This window comes from Canis lupus, chromosome 16, assembly GCF_048164855.1.
Source record: "Canis lupus baileyi chromosome 16, mCanLup2.hap1, whole genome shotgun sequence".
In the NCBI taxonomy this organism is placed as follows: Eukaryota; Metazoa; Chordata; class Mammalia; order Carnivora; family Canidae; genus Canis; species Canis lupus.
Window position 1 is genome coordinate 19,346,192 of NC_132853.1, and position 22,336 is coordinate 19,368,527.

At 43.1% G+C, this 22,336-nt stretch overlaps 2 long non-coding RNA genes and 1 pseudogene across 6 annotated transcripts; 1 reads left to right on the top strand and 2 right to left on the bottom strand.

Annotated features, from left to right (window-relative positions):
- Nucleotides 1–5,729: 5,729 nt before the first annotated feature.
- On the bottom strand, nt 5,730–13,957 carry LOC140606256 (uncharacterized). 4 transcript variants are annotated; one of them, XR_012008606.1, is made up of 4 exons: nt 13,696–13,957; nt 13,151–13,243; nt 7,524–7,576; nt 5,730–5,861 (listed from the first exon to the last, which is right to left on the bottom strand). It is a non-coding gene; the product is annotated as an uncharacterized lncRNA (long non-coding RNA). The 4 variants fall into 4 exon arrangements; XR_012008605.1 differs by having other exon boundaries at nt 13,151–13,246; XR_012008604.1 differs by having other exon boundaries at nt 13,151–13,246; nt 13,777–13,956.
- LOC140606255 (large ribosomal subunit protein uL11-like) lies at nt 10,668–13,140 on the bottom strand (annotated as a pseudogene).
- LOC140606257 (uncharacterized) lies at nt 13,674–15,148 on the top strand. Of its 2 annotated transcripts, none has more exons than XR_012008607.1 (3): nt 13,674–14,167; nt 14,266–14,559; nt 14,665–15,148. It is a non-coding gene; the product is annotated as an uncharacterized lncRNA (long non-coding RNA). The 2 variants fall into 2 exon arrangements; XR_012008608.1 differs by having other exon boundaries at nt 13,679–14,167; nt 14,266–14,395; nt 14,665–15,147.
- The last annotated feature ends 7,188 nt before the right edge of the window (nt 15,149–22,336 follow it).

The window sequence follows — 22,336 nt, forward strand, 5'->3', positions numbered from 1 at the left end:
AAAAATGGAGCAATCAGGGCAGCCTGAGTGGCTCAGCGGTTTAGTGCTGCCTTCAGCCCAGGGCCTGATCCTGGAGACCTGGGATCGAGTCCCACATCGGGCTGCCTGCATGGAGCCTGCTTCTGTCTCTGTCTCTCTCTTTGTCTCTATGAATAAATAAATAAATAAAAATATTTTTAAAAATAAATGGAGTAATCAGCCATCACATGCCTCCTGAGATGCTGCAATATGCTACACACTGCTCACATTGAAAGGCCTCTGGTCCAGAACAGGTAGCCTGAGTCTAGTGAAGCTTTCAGGTCCAATTTGGAGGGAATGTAGGAGATAGAAGAACAAGTGATAGGACACAATGGGTGCCAACCAATCCACAACTTGGAGGCACCCCAGAAATGATGGATTTTTTTTTTTTTAATTCATGAGCGACACACAGAGATACAGAGACCTAGGCAGAGGGAGAAGCAGGCTCCCTGTAGGGAGCCTAATGCGGGATTCGATCCCAGGACCCTGGGATCACAACCTGAGGTGAAGGCAGGCACTCAACCACTGAGCCACCCAGGTGCCCCTCCTCAAGTTGTATCCTTTTGAGAATTTGATAATGAGGGGAGTAGAAAAAGGAGGAGGTAGGTGCTAAAAGGAATCACAGGAGGTTTTATTTTTTTTTATTTTTATTTTTTTCTGATCCTAATTTCCAGTCTTAGCTGTGGATCAGTAAGAGCTTCAGCTGGCTGTGGGTGAGGGAGATGTCCTCTGTTTTTCCCTGTTCTGGGTCTGGGTCACATTGTTGCTTCTGTATATTACATTGTCATGTCCAATATTAGAATGCTTCTTCCTTCTATCAGAGGTTTTAATTTTATCTGCAGAAAGTTTTGTCTGGCTGGGTGGCTGGCTGTGTGTTCTATCAATGTTTAATGAAAGAATAAAAAAAGTCAAAGTCAGGAATAAGTAGGGGAGGGCTTTCCTGTGTTAAAACAGGGCCAGGATCAGGGTGGAGTGAGTAAGATGCTTGCCTTGACTGCAAAATTTAAAAGGATGCCAGAAGATTCAGTAATCAAGAACATATTTGAATGCAATATTTTTTAAAAATGAAAATGTGAAAAAATTCCAGGATGAACAAAATATCAAAAGTTTTTTTTTTTTTTCAAAATATCAAAAGTTTAAATGAAGGTCCTGCATCAACGCAGCCCTGCATTGCTTGCTCTAATCCCAGCCCAATAAAACATCATTTACAAAAGCAGGCAGCTGGCCTGTAGGTTATAGTTTGCTACCTTGATTTTTTTTGAATATTGCATTAAGACAGTATCTCACTTGAATACCGAGTTTTCTGGTGTTCCTTTAACTTACCTCACCCTACCCCAGTCCTGCATAAGAGCCTATGACCCTTGATTAGATACTGGCTTAGAAAAATCAGCATCTCTAAATGACTTTTTGAGGATTACCCTGAAAAAAACAGTATAAGATGATATTGGGGAATGGTGTTAATTTTTAGGTGATAATAGCATTGTGGTCATGTAGAAGATGTCCTTATTTTCTGGCGGAGACTTTGGCAAAAAATGTGTAATATATATATGAAATAAATAGAATGTTAGCAATGGTTGAATTCTGGTGGTGGGATATGAGTGTTCTTTGTACTATTCTTGCAGCCTTACATTTGAAATTTTTCACAGTAAGGAGTATCTATTTATTTATTCGAGACAGCATGTAGGCAGGGAGGAGGGGCAGAGAAAGAGGGAGAAGCAAACTCCCTGCTGAGCAGGGAACCCAGTGCGGGACTCAATCCTGGGACCCCAGGATCATGACCTGAGCTGAAGGTAGATGCTCAGCTAACTGAACCACCCAGGCACCCCAACAATGAGGAGTTTTTTTGTTTTTTTTTTTTTAATTCTATACAAGCCTGGGCCTCCTGGGTGGCTCAGCGGTTAAGTGTTGGCCTTCAGCTCAGGGAGTGATCCTGGAGTCCCCAGATTGAGTCCCACATCAGGCTCCCTGCAGGGAGCCTGCTTCTCCCTCTGCCTGTGTCTCTGCCTCTCTCTCTGTGTCTCTCATGAATAAATAAATAAAATCTTAAAAAAAAATTCTATACAAGCCAAACTTTTATAATAACATGATAGATTGAAGATCATCTAGAAGAGGCTGATTACCATATATTGGGGATAGGTGAATGGAGCCCTCACCTTCTCTAAAACTAACCCTATCCGGCTTTGGGGAGCCTCTCTGACAGCAGATGAGTCCAGGGTGCTGTGATCAAGTCTGTGATGTCTTCTGACCTTGAGTGTCTTGTAAGCTTGTCATGTGTGGTCACAGGGAGCTGAGATAGCCATAACATATTATAGTCATTTTCAAGTTTCTCTGAGGCCTTAAAAGATCTTATATTTAAAAAACGAAAGAAAGAAAAGAAAAGAAAGAAAGAAGGAAGGAAGGAAGGAAGGAAGGAAGGAAGGAAGGAAGGAAGGAAGGAAGGAAGAAAGAAAGAAAGAAAGAAAGAAAGAAAGAAAGAAAGAAAGAAAGAAAGAAAGAAAGAAAGAATCAGCAAAGTCTAATGAGATTGTTGGGGGCAGGTTTTGGGGATGGGGTGGTGTACTTTTTCATCAAATGGGGTTGCTAGTTGGCCCCTACTTCCACTTTAGATCCACGCAGGGAGGCCTCCAGCAGCCAATGGGTTATCTCTCCCTACCCACCGCCCCCAACCACTACAGCTTCAATTTGGACTCAAAACATGGAACTCCCACTGTACCCACTTACAGCTGGGCCAGGTGCACTCACAAAGCCCCTTTTGGTCTTTGCATGAAGGTAAACACAGATCTGGCAGGTGAGCATCAGGAAAGCCAGGTGTGCTGAAATTCCACAGAGGCAGGAAGTGTCCATGCTTGCTATGTTGTAATGAGAATTTACCTAACAACCTTCAAAAGGCAACTCGGGACGCCTGGGCGGCTCAGGCAGTTAAATGCCCGACTCTTGGTTTCAGCTCAGGTCATATCTCGCAGTGGGGAGATTGAGCCCCGTATCAAGCTCTGTGCTGAGCATGGAGCCTGCTTAAGATTCTCTCTCTCGGGCAGCCGGGGAGGCTCGGCGGTTTAGCACCACCTTCAGCTCAGGGTGTGATCCTAGGGACCCAGGATCGAGTCCCGTGTCGGGCTCCCTGCATGGAGCCTGCTTCTCCCTCTGCCTGTGTCTCTGCCTCTCTCTGTGTGTCTCTCATGAATAAATAAATAAAATCTTAAAAAAAAAAAAAAAAAAGATTCTCTCTCTCCCAGGGCGCCTGAGTGGCTCACCTGGGGCTCAGTCAGTTAAGCAGCCAACCATTCTTTTTTTTTTTTAAAGATTTATTTATTTATTCATGAGGCCCACACACACACAGAGGCAGAGACACGGGCAGAGGGAGAAGCAGGCTCTTCGCAGGAGCCTGATGTGGGACTCGATACCGGATCCCGGGATCATGACCTGAGCTGAAGGCAGCTGCCCAACCACTGAGCCACCCAGGCGTCCCAAGCAGCCAACTCTTGATTTCTGCCCAGGTCATTATTTCAGAGTTGCGAGATTGAACCCCACTTCGGGAGTCTGCTTGAGATTCTTTCTCCCTCTCCCTCTGCCCCTCCCACTCCTGCTCTTTCTCTCTCTAAAATAAATTATTTTTATTTTTTTTAAAGATTTGTTTATTTATGATAGACATAGAGAGAGAGAGAGAGAGAGAGAGAGGCAGAGACACAGGCAGAGGGAGAAGCAGGCTCCATGCAGGGAGCTCGACGTGGGATTCGATCCCGGGACTCCAGGATCGCGCCTTGGGCCAAAGGCAGGCGCCAAACCACTGAGCCACCCAGGGATCCCCAAATAAATTAAAAAAAAAAAAAAAAAAAAAAAAAAAGATTCTCCTGGGTGGCGCAGCGGTTTAGTCGATGTGGGACTCGATCCTGGTCCCGGGATCACGTCCTGAGCCAAAGGCTAATTCTCAGCCACTGAGCCACCCAGGTGTCCCTCTCTTAAAAATTATTTAAAAAAAAAAAAAAGACAACTCTTTAAAACTGGATCTGGACCCTTCACTCAGGGAGACGGTTCTCCACAACCTGGATCTGATGTGGTTACATGAATGGGGTCTTTTAATCAAAGGCATGAAGCTGTAGGCTCCTCGTTAGGGAGCATTCTCATATCATTAAATGTCACCTAAAACCAAAGTGAAATTAATCATGTGTAGAAATTATGCTAAATGGTAACTTGTTTCTGGGGTTTCTCTGATATCAGCAAGGGGACTAAAATATAACATTAATTGTGATTCAGTCATTGTTACAGGCCTGAATTAATTCCACCCATGGTACAGAGGACAATCAATGTTTGTGACTGTCTAGCATCCAAAGCTCTATTTAGGGTAACTTCCCACTGGGTGAGTCAAAGCCAGTCTCACCTCCCGCTAGGGAAATAGAAAGGTCTAGAGACAAACCTCTTCCCAAATGCACCCTTAGTTAGGACAAGGGCAAATGATTCTGGTTGGTCAATTAAGACACTCTTATCCTGGGTTTTAAGTTGTGAATAAATGAAGTATGGATGAATGAAAAGTCAGGATCCATGTGCATTGGAATGATTTGGCTGAGGCATCATCATTGGTTGGATTGTTCCTGCTGAAAGATGATCATCTGGTATTCTGTTCCTTGGGTTCCTGTCCCTATCTTAACTAAAAAAAAAAAAAAAAATTATTTATCTATTTTAGAGAGAGAGAGTAAGAGAGAGGGGAGGAAAGGGGGCAGAGGAAGAGGGGAAAAAGAGTCCTAAGCAGACTTCACGCTGAGCACAGAGCCTGACGTGGGGCTGGATCTCACGACACTCGGACCATGACCCATGCCAAAACCAAGAGTTCCCCACTTAACGGACTGCACCACCCAAACAGCCTCCATCTTAATTTTTATCTGGTTCTCTAGCTTCTTCTTCTTCTTCTTTTTGTTTTTTTTTAAAAAGATTATTTATTTATTTGTTTATTCATTCAGAAGAGGCACACACAGAGAGAGAGGCAGAGATATAGGCAGAGGGAGAAGCAGGCTCCATGCAGGGAGCCTGATATGGGACTCAGTCCTGGGACTATGGGATCATGCCCCCAGCGGAAGGCAGGAGCCAAACCGCTGAGCCACCCAGGCATCCCCAGTTGTCTAGCTTCTTATAAATTTTTGGTAGCATTGTTAATCTCTTTTCTGTTTATGATAACTGAAATTGTTTTCTGCTACTCATGACGAAGAATTGACTATGCACACTTTTGAAATGCTCAGTTCCAAGTCCAATTCCAAGTGTTGTAGGGACACCAAGATGACCACAGTACAGGATGCACTGCACATGGCACATGACAATACAGATTCTGCAGTGAAGCAGGCTTGCATTCAAATCTTGACTCTACCATTTACTAGCTGGGTCATTTTCCACATGTTCCTTGTCCTCTCTGGGCAGCATTTTCTCATCTATGAAATGAGGATGCTACTTATAATGCTGTTATGAGGATTAAATTAAATAATAGAGTGAAGAGCTCAGCATCATGCCTGGTATGGAAAAGCACATGATAAATGTTGGCCATGATGCTGATGATAATGCTTCTTTATTTTTTAAAGTTTTGATGATGATGATTCATAACTTTAAGGAATTTATAGTCTTGTGGGTCTGGCTCACAGTCACTTGTTCTTCCCAAATATCCATGATACAGATACAGGGGCAGGTAAAGTCAAAACAAAAGGTAATCATGTACATGGGAGTCTAGAAAATAGGGAGCCAAAACATAAGTACATTTATTAGTCTCAAAATACAAGATACACAGATATATATTCAGATATTTGTTGAGCTCCTATTTTGTGCCATGGCTTCAATGGGATCTAATGGAGGAAAAAAAGCTCTAGCTGGAAAAAAAAAAGGAAGAACACCATTAAGAGAGCAGAATCTAGCAAGGAGCCTAAAAGAAGTCAATTCCTCTCAAAATCATCTTTCTTTCTTTCTTTCTTTCTTTCTTTCTTTCTTTCTTTCTTTCTTTCTTTCTTTTCTTTCTTTCTTTCTTCCTTTCTCTTTCAGATGGGCTTCTGAATATTAACTAGTTTACTTCTCTAGGGACTTTTAGGCCAGGAAGTAGATACCCTATAAGTGTGTTTTTTCCTTTTTTTTTTAATTGTTATTTTTTTGTTTTTGTTTTTGTTTTTTTGTGTTTTTTTTTAGATTTATTTATTCATTCATGAGAGAAAGATGGGGGGTGGAGAGGCAAAGACACAGGCAGAGGGAGAAGCAGGCTCCATGCAGGGAGCCTGATATGGGACTCCATCCCAGGTCTCCAGGATCACACCCTGGTCAGAAGGCAGCGCTAAACCGCTAGGCCATTATTGGGGCTGCCCAAAAATTAAGTTTCTAAACTTACAAAGATGAAGACCAGACTCAACACTGATATTTGACCCCACTAAGAGGAAGACAGTCTATGAAACCTACCCTGTGCAGATAATGTACAACTCAAGTATTTTTTGAGCTCGTACTGTGTGCCAGACACTGAGCTGGGTATAAGGAATACAACTGTCAATCAAGTAGGATGGTGCTTCCTCTATGGTGGGGAAAAAAGACATTCACCAAAGAATTACATAAATAGTCATGCAATGAAAAATTGTGATAAATACCCTGTAGGAAAAATTTCGGAGTCTATGAGATCATGTAATGGGGGCACTGACTCAGTCTAGGGAGTTAGGGAAGGTTTTTGTGAGTAAGCCCACATTTGAGCTGTGATCTTAAGGATGAGTAGTGGTTGACTGTGTGAAGAAGGGAGGAAGAGCAGGTCAGGCAGAGCAAAGAATGTAGATAAAAGCCCAAAGGAGTGAGGGGACAAGAACCCACCTCCTAAGATGTTGTGAGAAATATATGAGCTAATACCTGTAATAGTCAATAAATATTAGCTGATTACCCAATTAATAAAAACTAGCATTTATTAAGCCCTTATTATGCTTTAGGAACTTTTAAAATGTGTTAATAAGGTTAATGAACACTAGCAGCTTCTAGCACAGGACTCCCAAATCTCTGTAGCTCGATACAACAAAGATTCATTTCTCCCTCACCTCTCAGTGGGTTAGGCAGCTGTCCTGGGTGGTCTCTTCCAAGCAGTGACTTAGGGATCCAGGCTCCTTCTAGCTTGTAGCTCCATAACCAACCTCCCCTCCCCCCCACCAAGGCCTCCTTGAAATTCTCCCTTAGATCTTTTCTATACAAGTGCTATATAAGTGCCCAATGAAGGAAGTGCCTGTCTGGGTGGCTCAGTTGGTAAAGTGTCTGACTTGGGCTCAGGTCATGATCTTGAGGTCGGATGGAGCCCTGCACTAAACAGGGAGTCTGCTTCTTCTTCTCCCTCTCCCTCTGCCCTTCTCCCCTCTTGTACTCTCTCTCAAATAAATAAAATCTTAAAAAAAAAAAAAAAAAAAAGAAAGAAAAAAGGAAGAAGCCAGGTGCTCAACTAGGAAGGAAAGAGTGTGGATGGTTATATAAAGCATTTTGGGGCTTGGAAGGGGTATACATCACATCCCCCCCTCACTCACCTGGCCAGAATCCTGTCACCGGTTGTTCCAGTCATGTTGAAATGTGGAGTAAGCTGGGGGGTGGGGTGTAGAAGGAAATAGTTGTATTGTTCAATGGGAGTTAAAAGAAGGTTGAGAAACTGAATAAGGGTAGGGAGTAATTTACAAAGGTGTGAATTTACATGGGAAAAAAAAACAAAGGAACAGGCAGGATTCTTTCCCCATCTTCTTCCCCCAAGCTGACCACATGTCACATTTTCTAAACTTGATGGAAATTTCCTCTCTAATCTAGACTTTGGCCTAGATAGGGAATGAGAGGATCAGGAATGAGGAATTGGAGGCAAAGAGAGGAGGATCTTAAATCATAGAAAGTTGCTTAGGATAGGGGAGGAGAAGTCCTCAAAAGCCAAACAGAGTGCTTCAGGCAATGCCCCGATTTATGTTTAAATGTTAGAAATTGCTACTGGGTGGTTGGAGAGCCCAAATAAGCAATCGCAGATTCCAGAGCTGAGTTTCAAAGTAGGGAGAAATAGCTGGGTGGTTTGAGGAGTGAGACATGACCCTGGACAGGACACAGAAGTTCCCAGGGAAAAGAGTGGACAATGAGTAACAAATGTAGATGGGCTTTGAGAACTTTTTTAGTAAGCCCTCATGGACTGAGGGAGCTCTCAATAATGAGAGCTAATGCTCACACACACAGACTACAATACACATTTTACCTGCTTTTAATCACCGCAAGATTCCAATGGAACATGTTGGTCCCATCTGCCAAAAGGTCACACTGCCCGGTAAATGGCCAGGCTGGGATTTGAATGGTCCTTTTGGCCCCAGGGTGCAAACTAGAGTAGGTGTGCCTAAGAGGCATGAAAGTTTGGGCAGCCTGGGTGGCTCAGCAGTTTAGCGCTGCCTTCAGCCCAGGGTGTGATCCTGGAGACCCAGGATAGAGTCCTATGTCCAGCTCCCTGCATGGAGCCTGCTTCTCCCTCTGCCTGTGTCTCTGCCTCTCTCTGTGTGTCTCTCATGAACGAGTAAATAAAATATTTAAGAAAAAAAAAAAAGAAAGGTCTAAAAAAAAAGAGGCATGAAAGTTTAATTAAATGTTAATACTTACGCAATGGAAATGCACACACAGCATAGTTAGTTACCTCTCTTAGCAGTCTGGGCATTAAATACTTTCCCCCTTACCTCTGTGGGCTCCCATTCGGAAAGAGAAACTTTGTATCTTTGAGGATGATCTGCTTGTCTCACTTGGACAGTTTGGGGAGGAAGAGTGCTAAATCCTAGAAAGCTCCTCCTCACAGCCAAGGTGAGCCAAATGAAAAGTTGGTTCCATTTTCCCCAGAGAGTGACAGTTCATTTAATTCCAGCAGTAAACCAGCTTCCAGGGAGAAAGGACTGTTTGAAGGTCTGTGTCAATTACACAGTGATTATGAAATTCATGATATGACTAATCCAGTGGCTGAACCTATCATTATCTGACATAATCCAAGTATATACAGTTTAACAGGCTCCTTGCCTCCATTAAAGAGAAGTCAGTTTGTGTCTGTGCTACACTACAGAAGACTTTTCTCATTTCCTTAGATCTCCTCTCTCTATGAAAGGGAGTAAACATGTATCAGTTTCTGAATTAAACTCAGCATCCTGGAAGCTACATGGGCTATTTTTCTCTGATGGCTCAAGGTTTGGGAATTCCAGTGTGTTACTTGATACAATTTGGAATATCACAAAGGACTTTGACCTTGAAGACTTCCCTTTAGTGATTTGCATATCCTTTCTTATACTTAGTGTCTATGATTAGATTGCACGCCATCATAACAAGCCCATAACTTCCTGAAGCATTCCTCCTTTATTTGTTTTTGGACACTTTACAATTTCTTTTCCTTTAAGAGTCCTCTGTAAATGGTAACTAAAACCTATTGGTAGGGGTGCCTGGGTGGCTCAGTCAGTTAAGCATCTGCCTTCGGCTCAGGTCATGATCCTAGGGTCCTAGGATTGAGCCCTGCGTTGGGCTCCCTGCCGGGGTGGGGAGTCTGCTTTTCTCTGCCCCCTCCCTGCTCATGCTCTCTCTCTCTCTTAAATAAATAATTTAAAAAAAAAGATTTGATTCATTTATTCATGAGAAACACAGAGAGGAGGCAGAGACACAGGCAGAGGGAGAAGCAGGCTCCATGCAGGGAGCCCGATGCGGGAATCAATCCCAGAACTCCAGGATCCAGAACCCCTGCCCTGAGTCAAAGGCCGATGCTCAACTACTGAGCCACCCAGGGATCCCTCAAATAAATAAATTAAATCTTAAAAAAGAAAAAGAAAAAAGAGAACCTATTGGTAATAAGCACCTGTAAATGTATCCATTTTTATAATCAGAAAGCAAAAAATTTTTGCCCCAATTCTGTCACTGACATTGTTTTTGGATAGAAGTCTGAAAAATCTCTGAAAGCTCTCAGCCCCTTTCAGAGAAAAATGTCTGTGGTTCCTATGCACTAGGGGCTGTTAAGTTTTTTTAGTAACTAGACGGAAATGAGACCGCCAAGGCAAGCGAGGGTCCAAGAACAGATTTTATTGCAGGCACCCTCGGGCGAGGTTCCACGACTCACGGGGGAAAGAGAGTGAGTCGAGGAAGTCGCGCCAAGACAAGGTGGTCGGGGGTTTACATAACGTTGTAAGGCAGAACGGTTTCCTATTGGTTGGCTCATATGCAAAGGAAGGATTGCAATTCGACCAGTCAGAGTGACCCTCACTATGCAAAGGAAGGATTGCAATTCGACCAGTCAAAGGTGACTTCCTCCTCTGGGGTTTGAAGGGCATTGGGTTCGGTTGAGGAAGTCCAAAGGAGAGGTGTAAGGGTCTGCTCAAGCTGTCATCCCAAGTGGAGGTGGTGACAGGAACTTCAGCCATTTTGGCGTATCCGCCATCTTGAGGAGTTTCCCTTCCCGCCTGGCCCCAACAGGGGCCATGTTTTGTGTCCCCCGTCCATGCTTCCCTGCCCAAAGCTGATTGGACTGGCTCTGGATTCAAAAGCTGTCCTCTAGGGGATCCCTGGGTGGCTCAGCGGTTTGGCTCCTGCCTTCGGCCCAGGGCATGATCCTGGAGTCCCGGGATCGAGTCCCACATCGGGCTCCCTGCATGGAGCCTGCTCCTCCCTCTGCCTGTGTCTCTGCCTCTCCCTCTCTCTCTCTCTCTCTCGCTCTTGCTCTCACTCTCTCTCTCATGAATAAATAAATAAAATCTTTAAAAAACAAACAAACAAAAAAAGCTGTCCTCTATAGGCTAGAGAGCAGCCAATTAAATGTCCTGATACAAGAGCTTGGCAGAAAAGGAGAGCCTTCTGCAGGGTGGGCCTCGCTGACTCAGTCTGACTGCCGGAGATACTAAGGTAATCAGAAAAAAGAGGAGGTAGAAACAGTCATGATAAATGTGGAAATCTAGAGGCTGGTGCAAAAGGCACCTGCTGAGAGGCCAGAGAGATAACCAGGTATCTGTGTTGTATCCCAAATGCCAGTTAGTTTTCTTGACTTCCTTATTCTTTCCTTTCTCCATGTAACCTGATAGTAAGCCCCCTTGCCTGAGGAGGCACAGCAGAACTGTCTTACCACCTGTGGGAGGCTGAATAAGCTCTTCCCACCCCGCCCCAATATGTCCATATCCAAATCCCCAAAACTGTGAAAGTTACTTTCTATGGCAAAAGGGACTTTGAAGAAGTGATGAAACACTTAAGATGGAGAAACTATCCTGGATTATGCACTTGGGCCCCATGTAATCCCAAATTCTTATAAGAAGCAGGAGGAGCAGAGCCGGTGGTAGGAAATGTGGCCACGGAATCAAAGGGTTGAAGTGATGTGGAGAAGAGGCCAGGAGGCAAGGAATGTGGACCGCCTGGAACAGCTGACAAGGCAAGGAAATGGATTCTCCCCTGTAGCCTCCAGACGGAACCAGCCCTTTGAACACTTGGCTATATCCCAGTGAACTCTAAGATAACAAATTAGTACTGTTTAGTGGCGCCTGGGCGGCTCAGTCAGTTAAACGCCTGCCTTTGGCTCAGGTCATGATCCCAGGGTCCTGCTTGGCAGGGAGTCTGCTTCTCTCTCTACCCACCCCCTTCCCCCTTCCTCGTGCTCTCTCTCTCTCATAAATAAATACAATTTTTAAAAAGAATAACAAATTAGTTCTGCTTTAAGTCACTAAATTTGTGTTAATTTGTTATAGCGGCAAAAAAATTTATATACCACTTGACTGACTGAGCAAGGGTTCCAGCATTTGTGCGCTCTCTTATTACTATTATTTTTTTGTCAAATGATCCTTCATTGAAATATTTTCTTAATTAGCAGGGCATTCCACGGCACCACTATTGATGTCATCTGTGATGTTATGAGGGTGGCGGCATCAACATTGCAGCCCACAGACTGGGCAGTCCCCACAATCTCTTCAACGGTTCCAGAGAGTTCTCTGACAAAAGATTGCTGCTGTATCTCTCAGGCAATATTGACAACCTCAGCAAAAGTGATATTTCCACTGTGCTTAACGTTTTCCTTTCTGTGTCTTGGCGGGTCTGAGAGGGCTTTGCTAAGCAGGGCAGAGGCAGATGGTCCCATTTCAATCCAGGTCTGTCTGTTCTGAATAGTTTCACCGTCAGCCTCAGACCCTTCCAATCACTGGTTGCCTGGGCAATGTCATCACCAACTTTTTTGGAGACAGCCCTACTGGGCCCATCTTTGAGGCCAGGGCAGATGTGGCACCAACTTTGACTTTGCCACTGGTGCACCTCAGGTACACGACTGTGATCTCCTTGGGCTCAAACTTAGGCAGCATGGTGGAGGCATCTGGTGTGGGATCAATGTGGATTCCAGATGGACCACTGAAACAGTTTGTGTGCTCTATTTTTTTTAAGATTTTATTATTTATTCACGAGAGAGAGAGAGAGAGAGAGAGGCAGAGACACAGTGACACAGTCAGAGGGAAAAGCAGGCTCCACACAAGGAGCCCAACTCGGGACTCAATCCTGGGACTCGATCCTGGGACTCCGGGATCACACACTCAGCCCAAGGCAGATGCCCAACCGCTGAGCCACCCAGGCATCCCTTGTGTGCTCTATTCTTGAGGAAGAAGGGAAGTACCTTAAACACTTGACAGTTCCACCTATTAGCTGAGTACTGAGGGAAGTTCCCCGATCTGTTCCAAAGAGGTCATTTCATTTTGCCAGGAGAACAGAAGAGGAAGTAGAGAATATTAGGTAATTAAATAAAAATGACAAGAGAATTAGGTTGGGGCCACGGTCACTCAGAGAACGTGCCAGACCAATATTTGTAGGGAGAAAGAACTTGATGTTATGACAAAAACCCAACAAGAACAAAGACAGATGAGAACCAGGTAAAACTGACAGCCATCTCAGCCAGGCCTTTGCCTTCACAGTCATTCCTCATTAATTCAAAATGTGACCGGAGCTAGATCTCAATGCTCTTGTTAATTATTTTTTTTAAGGTAATTTCATCATTGTAATTGAGCACACCGCTAGGGGCCATCCTATAAGTAAGTGTGTTAATGACCACATAAAATACACTGATCCAAACGTTTACCCATACTAACTGCCCCCCCACACACCTTTTGACTCTCCCATTATAATTTATGGAGAACAGTCTGCCAGGTAGGCTCACCTGTCATCCTCCATAAAGACTCAAATGAGAATTCTTTCCTGTGAAGCTTCATGTTTAATCAGTTCCTTCTGCCCGTTTCTCACAAAAGTCCTTCTGCTGCCAAAAAGAAAATTAAGCCTTGGGATGGGAGGTGGGTAGTGGGGGGAAGAAAAGAAAACCCAAACAGGTTTCCATTTATGTGGTATCTTTCAGGATGATTGCATTTTGAAAGCAAGGACAAGGTTTTATATATGCTGTTCTTTTTCCCTTAGTAGCCTGGGTATACTTAATCTTTTTTGACTGAAGTATTTAGGATCATCCTGATGATTCTAATATTGATCACTTTGATAATTACTGTGTTCTCAGTTGCAGATATCAGAATCCACTCTAGTTAGTTTTCACAGAATAGGATTAGAGCAGACTATTAGGTAGTTTAGAGGATTTCTAGCAGTGCCAAGGAAACAGGCTAGGATACTGCACAGCCAGAAGAGTTCCAGAAGAAATACCCAATCATAAACTGGACTGTTCCCATGGAAACCCCATTGCTGCTCCTCACCACTCAATACCTATGTTGCTAGAGGCAGGACATTGGAACTTCTACCAAAGCTTCTCTATCATCATAGTTACAAAAAGATGGATCCACCCACAGGCAGTTGTCACTCCATTTGAATCACTTCTGCTGCTGGGGCACATGGGCATTGGTTTGCCAGGAGCTGGGTCATATGCTGAACTCTGGGCACAAGAGAGAGTCCAGGCACTGGAGTGAATGTTGTGTGGGTCAATCTGTGGCATCCGTCATAATGGTCGTATCTACTTCAAGTAATTTGTGTGACAGAATGGTGATAATCATGAGGTCATAATGAGAGTAATAGCTCTTTTGGCATGCTTTCTGTGTCCAGCACTGTGCTAAATATTTTATGTCCTTTTATGTACATATTCCTCAAACCAACACTAGGAAGTAGGTACTATTTGTATCCTTGCATTATAAGTGAAGGCACTGAAGTACAGAGAGTTAATTAACTTGCCCCAAGTCTAACGGTAAGTAGAGTCAGGATTCAAACTCAGGCCTGTCTAAACTCAAAGTCTGTGTTTTCAGTTAGTGTTTAATGATACTTTATTTATTATCATCTTTTTAGTCCATCTGTGAAGGCCAGCTTGACAAACGAATCTGCATTTCCCAAGTTTCTAGAAGGCTTTGCAAACACTGGGTCTCTGATACTGATGCAACCAGAAAAAGAAATTGAAATTCTGAACGTAAAATGTAAAGTAAGGGGTACATCCGACCTGCCCTGGGTTATATTACCTTTGTGTCAGATCTAAGGTGATCAGCCAGTGATAGGAAATGCACCAGATGGAAAAAGTCATCTGCAAGAATTTACCTCTGAAGAGGATGGAAAAAGTATTAAATTTCTATATCAGATACAGCCTATGTAGGTTACTTTATCTGAAGCAAGGTGGGGGGAGCTTAAAAAGACTGACCTTAACTCTAGGCAAAACTTAAATGATTTTCTTCTCCTCCTTAATTTCCAATCCAGGCAGACAAGACAGGACATGTAGTTACACAAGGATCCTGCTGCGTTTTGAGCCTCGAGGCTGGGGAGCAAGTGCAATTAACATTCCAAGGTGTGAATTATTTCCCGCCATCAGAGCCCCACAGTATCTGACTGTGATTACAAAGGCTGAACTGCAGATTTCTTAATGTACAGTGTACACATTAAAGATATACAGAAAACTTCAAAGTTATAAATCCAAACATTGCATAGTGTGCAGAACCACTGAATTACAGAATGGGGGGTAGTTTCAAAAGAGCATGGAGTTCAGTGTGTGCCACTTGTTTCTAAGTTAAAACACAGAAAATAAAAAACTAATCAAACAGTATTTGATAATGTATTTAATCAGAGGGGCGCTTGGGTGGCTCAGTTGGTTTAGTGTCTGCCTTTGGCTCAGGTCATGATCCCCAGGGTCCTAGGATTGAGCCCTGCGTTGGGCTCCCCATGGGGAGCCTGCTTCTCCCTCTCCCTCTGCTCCTTCCCCTGCTCCTTCTCTCTCTCTCAAATAAATAAATAAAAACAAAAAAACTAAGACTCAAACTAACTCCACTGTAGTCAAGCTTTTATTTCATTCTAAATTTGTGTCATCCTGTCGAACTGAGACCCACAGAGAATAAGGTCCTGCAAATCCCTGGACCTCCTGGTACCTGGGGTAGACCCAGTTGCTGCCCTGAACTGGCCTCCTTCAAGCAAAGGTCTCTTCTGCACACAGCAGAAATATGTTCTGGGCAGCCCTGGTGGTTTAGCGCCACCTTCAGCCTGGGGCCTGATCCTGGAGACCCAGGATCGAGTCCTACGTTGGGTTCACTGCATGGGGCCTGCTTCTCCCTCTGCCTTTGTGTCTGCCTCTCTCTCTCTCTCTCAGGAATAAATAAATAAAATACTTAAAAAAATATATGTTCCAAAGAGTAGTATGGAAATCACTAGTGGGAGGGGTGTGCATAAATGGACTGTGAATGATATATGAACAAATATTTTTCATTTTCATACTTGTTAGTTTAAATATGTACTAAGAAAAATGTATAACATCAAATGTGAGATTCACGGGTACTGCTTATAACAAGTCTAGGAGTTGTTATAAGAGGAGGGAATCACTGCAAGGAACTGTATTAACCAAGTCGTTGTTAAATAAATAAATCTAATGGTGCTCTGGTTAGCAAAACCAAAAATTGTTCAGGTTGTCCTATGGTGAGGGTGTGTGGGGAAACTGTCAAAGGGGATAATAGCTAGATTCAGGTGCCTACTCTCCTGTTGTTGAGCTGGGGAGACCTTGAACAAGTTGATTCTCCCTGGAAAACTTCAGACTGTAGAATAAGAGGGGACATTAAGGGACATGTTGGACAGTGGGAGTGTCCTTGTTCCAGGAGCCAGGGCTCCCCATGGTATTTCAGGGGCTGGCTCAGGAAGGAGGGTGAGGCTAAAGCTAGGGTAGTGGTTTGGGAAGAGTAGGAGCTCGACAATCTAGACTCCTACTCTTCTCAAACCACTACCCTAGCTTTAGCCTGAGCAGCTTTCTTTGCTTTGCTTTGCTTTGCTTTGCTTTGCTTTGCTTTGCTTTGCTTTGCTTTGCTTTTTTTTTGACCTGAGCAACTTTCATTGGTTTTTCCATACTGGGCTTTTTTTCTTAAAAGATTTTTAAATTTTTATTTATTTATTTAAGAGAGAGAGACAACAGGTAGAGGGGCAGAGGGAGAGGGAGAAGCAGATTCCCCACTGAGTACTGAGCCTGATGAGGGACTTGATCCTAGGACCCTGGGATCATGATCTGAGCTAATGGCAGAGGCAGAGGCTTAACCGACTGAGCCACCCAGGCACCCCTCCATATTGGGCTTTTAACGGAAAAATAGAAGGCACTGAGAAAAAAAGAAGGCAGATTTTAAAATTTCTTTGGGCAGCTTTTTAAACACAACTGGCCTATTCAACCATCCTAAAAGTTTTTCTGAAGTCTAAGGGGGAATACAAAATTACCTTTAGTTAGCTATTTATTGTAGCTCATATATTAACATCAGGTCAAATTTATAGTAGGTAGATTTTGAATAGAGCTGTATTTATTACTATGTTGTATGTACATTTTTAAATGCTTTGAAGCCCCTTGAGTGTATATTGATGTTATGGAGCATAATCTTACTTCTATTTTACAAGATAGTTTATAGTTGTCGTATCTGTTTATCTGATGCATTGCTGATCATGTCAAAAATATATTAGCTTCATAGTTCTAAATTAAGAATGTGATTTCCAATTACTACATTATTTTTCTTTAAAGATTTTATTTAAAAAAAATTAAAAAAATAAAAAAATAAATAAAGATTTTATTTAGGGATGCCTAGGTGGTTCAGTGGTTGAGCGTCTGCCTTCAGTTCAGTCGTGATCCCAGGTAGAGTCCCGCATCGGGCTCACTGCAGGGAGACTGTTTCTCCCTCTGCCTATGTCTCTGCCTCTCTCTATGTGTCTCTCATGAATAAATAAAATCTTTAAAACAGTATTTGATAATGTATTTAATAAGGTAATGATACAAAGTTTCATGGCCTCTAGACTTAGAGTGTCCATGTTACTTTGCCAGGCAAGTATAACATGAGGGGTATAATAAATACCGAGACTGACCTAAGAAATTCACCTCAATTCAATGACTGAATCCCTTCCGTGTGTCTAGTGCTGTGCTGGAGAATCATATGTCCTGAGCATAAAGCTACCTACTTTAAAATAGTCCCAATTTTTAGTTCTAAAATACAGTTACCATACCTATGGGAACTTTGCTTTGCTTAGAAGTACATAAGGATCATGAACTTGTTCTTATCACTTTGGGACTCTATTGCATAGCAGTGAAAGGCTTGCTCCCTGGGGACCAAAAATAAGCCATTTACCTTGGTATGGCTATGTCAGCATTTAGCAAAGTGTATTATTAGTGTTTCATGATGGGGGGTTTTGTTCCTTAATGCCATGTTAGAGCAATAGCGTTACACTGGTTCTTTTCCTTCTTCCTGGTGGTGGTTGTTTGTAACACTTCCCAGAGCCTCCAATAAGCTGATCTGCACTGTAATTTCCTAAAAGGAAGATATAGTCATGTTTGCCAAACTTACTTGGCCATAGCACCCTTTCCTGAGAAGCATCTCCTGAATGAGAGCGCAGTGGAACATACTCTGAGAAATGCTGACCTGCTTTTGTCCTCGGACCAGCATGCTGTCAATGATCTGGTCTATTTGGTTATACGTGGAGATTAGCATTTTTCATTAAGTGTCCCTTAGTACTGTCAAGATGATTTTTAAAAACCTAAAAGTTCTCATCACAAGGAAAATCTTTTTTTTTTTTTTTTTTTTTTTTTTTTGTGACTATGAGAGATGAATGAACTAAGCTTATTGTGGTCACTATTTTGCAATCTATATATGTCAACTCATGGTACAGCATGCCTTAAACTTCCACAGAGGTGTATGTCAATTCTATCTCAATAACACTGGAGGAAAGGCAACTTGAAAACATTTTTTGATAGAAGCCCAAAGAATCCCTGCCAGAGATTGAAGCACCAAAGAGAGAATCTTACATGTGGTAAGGATTATAGGGGGAAGTAACTCCTCTTGGGAGGTATTACCTCTCTCCTAACCCATGAGGACCAATAAATAATAATGAAGACTCTTCACTTACCAGGCATTGTGCTAAGCACCTTTCATAAGTTAATTCAATTACTTCTTGCAGCATTGCTATCTGTAGATATCAACATTTTCATTTTGCAATTAAAAAAAACAAAACAAAACAGAGGGTTGGGTCACCTGGGTGGCTCAGTGGCTGAGTGTCTGCCTTTGGCTCAGGGCTTGATCTCAGGGTCCTGGGATCAAGTTCCACATCAGGCTTGGAACAGCAGGGAGCCTGCTTCCTCCTCTGCCTACGTCTCTGCTTCTCTCTCTGTGTCTTTCATTAATAAATAAATAAAACTAAAAACAAACAAACAAACCAGAAAAAAACAAACAAAAAAACCCAGAGGCTTAGAGAAAGTTAAGTAACTTATTTGAGGTGAGTTCTGGATTCAAATCGAAATCTCCAACCCATGGCCTTAACCAATAAAAAGAGGGGGAGACACAAGTCTATATAAACATAAGTATATATGAATGGATATTTGGATATCCATCTACCCTTGTATGCCTCTAGCTGCCAGGACTTTAAGTCAGGCCAGAGCTGCCAACATGTGTGGCCCAAAGTGACCATATTAATGTCTCATACTTTAGGACAAGTCACTCAGTGATAATAATAGCTGATACCTATGGAGTGTTTCCCGGGTGCCATGCATTGTAAGAAATTCATAGGCATTATTTTACTTAAATTTCAAAGTCCAAAGCTGTAAGGCACACACTATAATGGCCCCATTTTACAGATGAGCACAGGCTCAGAGAAGGTAATTTGCTTGCCCATGGCCACACCACTAGGAAACAGAAGATTTGGCCTTCAAATCCAGGTCTGGTCTGAGTGCAAGACATGTACTTAACCCAGTTTCCTACACTGCCTCCCAAAGTACTATAGAGGACAAATTGAATATTCTCAGTGAAATGACCTTTAAAAGTCTACCATGTCTCTGAATTAAAACTCAAAGCACATAGAAAAATTAGTCCTCAAGGATGCCTGGGTGGCTCAGTGTTGAGCATCTGCCTTTAGCTCAGGATGTGATCCTGGGGTCCTGGGATCGAGTCCCACATCCTGTAAGGGAGCCTGCTTCTCCCTCTGCCTATGTCTTTACCTCTCTATGTGTATCTCTCTTGAATAAATAAATAAAATCTTAAAAAAAAATTAGTCCTCTTTTCAGATATTTCTAAACTGTGAACATCTGATTTGTTGCTGTTGATTTTTTTTCCTCTGCAGCATCTAAATCTCATTCCTATGCTGCATTTCCTATGCAGCACCTACATTTCATTTATCCAAAAGTGGGAATTCAAAAAGTGGGAATCCAAAAGTGGGAATTCCGCTTTTGGATGATTTTTTTTGGACCCCCCCACTCCCACCCCCAGCGTGTGGAAGCTAAAAGAGGCTAGACTTTTCTTCCCTGACTCCTGGCTCAGCCAATGGGATGTTCCATCTGTGAGTGGTGATCACGGAGGGAGTGATGATGCAAAGACATGGGAGCCTTTAGGGAGCACTCACAGCAGTGCCTGTAGAGTGGAGAGGCCAGTGGCTGTGGCCATGAGTAATGTTCCTGTGTCATGTCTTTGGCTGAGTTTCCTGCTGACTCACATCCATTGGTTCTTTCCTGTTTTCTGGGGCCAGTCACCCAGTTTACCATCCTATTCTATGACCCACCAATATCCTGCTAGTGTACTTCCTTTCTGTTCAGGTAAACTGCATGTGGCTCCAGATGTGTATAACCAAGAGCCTGATGTACAGAATTATCTCCACACTTGGAATTATACAGTTGGAGCCAAAGATGAACTTTTCTCTTAGAGTTCTACAGCTGATAAAAAGTGTCTTCTTTTTTGAGACCCAAGGTTAAGGACATATCTGTGGCTTTGTACTTGGGTAATAACCACCTTTTGTACTTTGTGGCTATGAGCAGGGAGTTCCCATTTCTCAGCCAGGTCTCCAGGGCTTTGACCAGAATGGCTCCACGTATGGCTCTATTTTCTACTGGTCTCCTAGACTAGACCCGTACTCCAGCCAACCTGGCCCTCTGGCTGCTTGGTAGCCTTGTTTTGCATTTCCTGACCCAGATATTCACCTACCTTCCAGAGGTCAGCCTTTTTTAACATGTGGAGATATATGGAAAGCTTGGTGTTATGCATCTTGAGTTGTCCACTTATGAGTACTTTTTAGTGCCACAGCCTTGTTTCCCACTGCTTCCAGCTCTGCTGAAGACCTCAGTTTGTTTCATGGTCTGCTAATTCCAATTCCTGATTTAGTCCTCTTGATAGAAGAGTCTAGTCCTTTCTTTACAGGCCTCACTGGGGAACGGGTAAGGAATCATGTCTCTTTCTTTTTTGCCACAACCACTGTAGACAGTGCAGAGAGAAAGTTTGCTTTCTTGGCATTTTGGGACAATTGGAAAAGGATTTGAAATTTCTTTTTTTTTTCTTCGGAAAGGGAGAGAGAGCACATGTACACATGCACACACACAAAGGGGGGTGGTGGGAAGAAGCAGAGGGAGAGGGAGAGAGAATCTTAAGCAGGCTGCATGCTTAGGGGGAGCTCCATCTCATGACCCTGAGAGCATGACCTGAGCCAAAATCAAGGATCAGATGCTAAACTGACTGAGCGCCCCAGGCGCCCCAGGAATTGGAATTTCTTAGAGAAAAGGTTAAAGCTTCAGGGGAATTTGATTTTCTAAGAGTTGTAAGGGAAACTAGCACAGGGTTAGGATTTCAAAGGGTGGGGGTAGAGGGTTTTCCTGAGGTCTGGCCCTGAGTGTCCCACTCTTTCAAGCATCTTCTACTATAAGACTCTTGGGGAACCTGTCACTTCACTGGAAAGCAGTGGGAAGGGTCTCCTCCAACCTCTTTCTCTCTCCAGGCAGTTTCTCAGTCTCACTGAGGAATTTAGTAGGACTATCAGCCATGCATGGACAACTATATCTTGCAGACCTGGAAGAGGCAGGAGAAGATGGGGTGGGGGTGGGCTGTAGCTCTGTTTCACCAGAGCCTGCTGCTGAGGATGGGTGTGGATCATCTGAGGCAGAATTCCTTTTTGCTATTCCCTTCAATGTGGGTTGTCATCAGACATGGCTGTGACCGTAACTCTGTAGCTTGTTACATCTGATGTCAGAACATCCCCCAAAGTAATCCTTAATTAAGGAGAAACTTTCTTCAGTATCAAAGTGCTTCTCTTTCCCCTAGAAATCCCTAAATCCCATTATAATGTACAATAAGTTCTGTTCCTTTCTCACTTTGCCTATCAAAACAATGGAGAGTTACTTCGAAAATAACTTAATTTTATTATTTTATTTTAAAGATTGATTTATTTATTCATGATAGACAGAGAGAGAGAGAGAGAGAGGCAGAGACACAGGAGGAGAGAGAAGCAGACTCCATGCAGGGAGCCCGAGCGGGACTCGATCCCGGGACTCCAGGATAGTGCCCTGGGCCAAAGGCAGGTGCTAAACCGCTGAGCCACCCAGGGATCCCCTTGAAAATAACTTTTTAAAAAATAAAGTATAATTAACATTGTGTTATATTAGTTTCGGGTGTACAATGTGATGACTCAACAATTCTATACATTTCTCAGGGCCTGTCAAGATAAGTGTACTCTTTTTTTTTTTTTTTAAGATTTTATTTATTTATTCATGACAGAGAGAGAGAGAGGCAGAGACACAGGCAGAGGGAGAAGCAGGCTCTATACAGGGAGCCCGATGTGGGACTCGCTCCAGGGTCTCTAGGATCACACCCTGAGCGAAAGGCAGGCACCAAACCGCCGAGTCACTCAGGGGTCCCTAGATAAGTGTACTCTTAATCCCCTTTGTCTATTTCTCCCATCCCTTCGCCCACCTCCCCCTCTGGCAACCACCAGTTTGTTCTCTGTATTTCAGAGTTTGGTTTTTTGTTTGCTTTTTTCTTTTTTGTTCATTTGTTTCTTAAATTCCACATATGAGTGAAATCATATGGTGTTTGTCTTTCTCTGACTTGTTTCACTTAGCATTATACCCTCTAGCTCCATCCATGATGTTGCAAATGGCGAGATTTCATTCTCTTTT